This window comes from Galeopterus variegatus, unplaced genomic scaffold, assembly GCF_000696425.1.
Source record: "Galeopterus variegatus unplaced genomic scaffold, G_variegatus-3.0.2 Scaffold1785, whole genome shotgun sequence".
Taxonomy (NCBI): domain Eukaryota; kingdom Metazoa; phylum Chordata; class Mammalia; order Dermoptera; family Cynocephalidae; genus Galeopterus; species Galeopterus variegatus.
Genome location: NW_007727896.1, coordinates 32,896 through 37,406, shown reverse-complemented (window position 1 = coordinate 37,406; position 4,511 = coordinate 32,896).

The following is a 4,511-nucleotide window of genomic DNA, read 5'->3' as shown; positions in this document are numbered from 1 at the left end:
TGGAAAATTGTTTTGTGCGAAGCTCACCATGCTTTTGGAAACATAAATGAAATCACAGTCCTATGAACTTAAATCTGATTTCTGTTATTTCAATGTGGTAAAAATCCCCTTCGAAAAGTTTAAACAAAAAAAGGTTGTGGTTTGCCAATATTCACATCAGCTAATGATTGTTACATATTTGAAAACAATCTTTTATGATTTTTTATAGGCTTTATATCCATCCACAGGGATGTCACTTTATGTATTCTGAGAGATAATGTGGAGAAATAGACAGGACATTGGGTAAGATATAAAAATAATCAGATTCTGTTCCCCACTCAGCCACTGACTATCTGAGTGATCTTGGATAAGACACTTAACCGTTCCTAGTGTTTGTATTCTNATACTCACCCAACACCCTTATAATTCTGTCATGCGTATCCAATTATATTGTGATTTGAAAGAGCTTTAAACACAATATTCTCTAAGTTTTAGTTATTACTATTGCTCACACCTTTGGTTGTAACTATTGATAACTTTTGTTAATATTACAGGATAAACCTACGAATCAATGTATGATTTCTCTGAAAACCCTCTTATTCCATAATAAAAAGAGAAAGACTAAGGATGAGTTATATAGACAGAACAGATCATTAGTGTGGTTGAATACTGTTTTATTCCCTTTCTTCCACCAGCAAAAATTTATTTTATCTCACCAAATACTTCAGGTGGCTTTAAGTCATCAGACGTGACTTCATTTTCACAAACAGAAGAAAATAAAAGTTATATACCACTTGTTTAATAGTGACCCATGGACTACATAACTCCTCTAAAGACACAAACGGTGACTTAAAAAGGCAAGAGTCCATGGAGGGGTACTTGTCTGTCTTTCTATGGGCCTCCAGTGTCCAGCATTTAGTGTTCTTGTCTCTGTCAATCTTTACCAAGAGGAAGACACTCCCTAGTAAACTATCAAGGTCATTAAGATTATAAATAGAAGTTAACTATCTGTTTTTATATCTCCTTTTTCTCCATTGACCTTTGACAGGTGCTTAGAGAAATAGGTAATTCAGAGCCCTGATGTTTTTGTGAAAAGTAGAGGCCTATTGACCAATTAGAGGGACACCCACCCTATCTTTGGTAAACGTCGATCTTCTCAGCTTTTCGAATTTGGGTGTCCAAAGAAAAAGCATATCATCTATTCTGACATCACTTCACCAGCTGCAATGGTTTAGCACTGAAGGAGAACTCTTTTTTTGTTTGTTTGTTTGTTTTTAATAAATACAATAGGACCAATACATCTTCATTTTGTTAACACTGATTAAGTTTTTAACTTGGGTGCAAGACTTGACAAATGATATCATTTATGACGTCTATCTTAACTGTACCAAAAACAAAACATTTAAAAATAATTTGAATATCAAGTTTTCTCTCCATAAAGGATTTGCCACTTGAGTGCCCCCATCTGCTTGAAACATGAGCCCACATTGACCGAAATGAAGACCTACATAACGTACGTCAGCCAGTCTGCATCCAAAAATCAACTCCCTTGCTTAGGGCTCCACACTAGCTGGTCTCCTGGAGAAGGATCTGAAGTTCTGGGAGTCAAACACATGCTTGAGCAAGAAGTGCAATAATCCACATTGAGAATCCTCATTCTGGAATGGCTCCACACTTCCTAAACAACAGTCCACGAACTCTGCAAACAAGGGCTCTTGCATGTAGGCTCTCATAAGCTTTATTTTGTTGTCACCCTGATCAAGGCTGATTGTCGACTGTCTGAGGCGCAGATTAGCAATAAGTTTCTTAATGTTGCAGATCCCCCTAAATTCTTTCAACTCTGCAAAGAAGCCCTGTTCTCTTCTTCATTACTATTGAGAAAATCAGCTATGGAGTCATCCTCATCTTTGTTTTCCACAGTCTTTATAGTTTTTTTAGGAACAGCTGACCTTATTTTTTTCTCAACAGGACCAGTGGTAGCTGGTCACCCAGCAGTAGGGCACATGGTAGGCCATGGGTATTTGGGCTTCTCCAAGCAGATCACGCAGACCACAGTGCTACAACTGAGCTTTGTCCGCCATGGTCTCCCCGAAGACTAGTTGTCACTGGGGCACGTGCTTCTCACACCAAGAATTCCCAATTAAAAACAAAATCAACTAATAAACAAACCAAAATACATTGCAAAGGAAGTGTAATGGGTAAAACAAGAATAGCAAATAATATAATCATTGACGTACTTCTGAAATTATAAACTTTTTGACCTGATACAGATTTGTACTTTAGACATCAGTCTTAAAGTAGAACCTATTAAGAATTCATATATTCAAAATGGAATAGTGGTTATTTGGAAGTACAGCATAAAATCTAAGCAGGAAAATAATACATACTACATTTGTTCTTTTCATTCATTATCTCAATAATTTTTTGCCCATTTCTCTGATGACAGAAGAAACATTTAGGGAGGTTAAGTAACAGAGCTGGAATTGGACTCCCAGAAGTCTGAATCCAAAGCCTATTCAGACTCTCATAGAATACCTCATGATGAAACAAATAAGTTGACCATTTTTAGCAACCAAGAAATAGCTTATAATTATCGTTAATATTACAAATGCATTTATGACATAGTACATGCAAAAAATGTAAGGCCATAATAAAAGTCAGAATACGGTGATGGACAAACGGCACATGGTATTCCTGAAATATTACAGCACATTTCACTGTTGGTCAGGTCTTTGTTGATGAAGTTTCTGTCTAGTTCTGGACTTACAGCCAATGTAGAATTGTTGGATAACTGCTGGAAATTCTGCATCTTCAGTGAGGAAACTCACATAACCTGACATATGAAGCTTTTATAGTAGATATTTGAACAAGGTCCAGCAATTTAAATAATACCTGTTACTAGCTACAACCTCCCCCGGACAAAAGTGAGTCAGGCCCAGGGTCTTGCTCAAACTGAGGAGAAAGCAACGATCTCTTTTTCAACAGACTTGCACATAAGAGGGTAGTTTTTAATGACCACAAGACTCTGATAATGATTTAGTATATTTGAAAAAGAAAAAAGAAAAAAATCAGTAACGATAATATCCTTAGAGCACGTGGTTTCAGCCACGCCTGAAGACAGAAGATCTATTCCCAGGTTTTTGTGTTAGATGAGACAAGTAAGCTTACTTTTATATCTAAGATAGTCTGCATGGTGAGAGGGTCCTGAAATTCTTCAAACCATAAAGATTGCATTTAAAATTTTCCTGTTAATAAGAATTTGTTTAAATGAAATGGCTACATGTCATAAGTTGCTATTACCGATGCTATAAAATAAATACATTTGCTCTGGTGAGCAAATCCAAGACGATTTAAAGGCAAACATTGTAACATGGTAGGAAAAGCATAGCACACAATATGTTGTCATGATAACAAAGGCAAAAGAACATACGAAAATACTCCTGCAAAGAAAACCAATGAATGGCAAGAAGAAATAGATTAATAATGATTATGCTGATATTTTCCATACTGTAGGATTAAATACATCTTCATCTTTGTACTTTAAGAGACTAAAACTAAAGGGAAAAATACAAGGAGTAAATAATAGCTGCCAGAATACTAAAACTTCCATTCAAAATGGTTTGTGCCAATTTCATATTATGCTAAAGTATTAAAATGCAATCAACCTTTAGGCTAGCTCTGGAGGGAGAGAGTGAAATTGATAACACTGTAAGATGCCTTCTGCTGTGCTTTCACACACTCTACTCAGTAGTTATGGGATCTCAGAATAATGTCATTGGGGACAGAAGCTGTTGGCCACCAGATTTTAGGGTAAAAGTTTTGGAAACTGGTTATTCCCCACACCACTGTGGTCAAGATACATGGAAAACTAAATCTGACTCAGAGAAAAATAGGGGTTTTTCACAAAGATTGCTAAGCTCCAAAATTAGAATTTCCTATATATACCCAAATCTTATTAATCTGACATTCATACAAGGCGTAAATTTTAAACTTTTACATTTGTCTTCTAGGTCTTATCCTGTTATTTGACATTCCATTGATAACCCATGGCAAACCTCGAAAACCCAAAATTTTTGATGGTTGTATGCCAGAAAAAAAAAAAAAAAGAGAAAAAAAAAAATCAAAACAGTTATCCTTCACTCTTCCCACTCAGTTAAGACCATTATTTACCAAGGGCTAAGACGGAGACCAAAAGTCTGAAATCATGTTCACTATCCACAAATAATTAAATACATTCATGCAGAAAAAAGAAAAAAACAGAGAAGCAAAAGAATATTTTATACAGATGGACATTTAAAGCCATCTTGCCTTAAGATAGAAGATTTTTGGCACTTTCAGAAATAACTTGTAGGGCTGGCCCGGTGGCGCACTGGATAAGTGCGCCGCTTGGGAAGCGCGGCGGCGCTCCCGCCCGAGGGTTCGGATCCCACATGCAGACCGGTTCCCGCTCACTGGCTGAGCGAGGCGTGGGAGCAGCGCCGAGGGTTGCGATCCCATTGCCGGTCCCCGGTCCGGTCCGGGGTCAACACTAA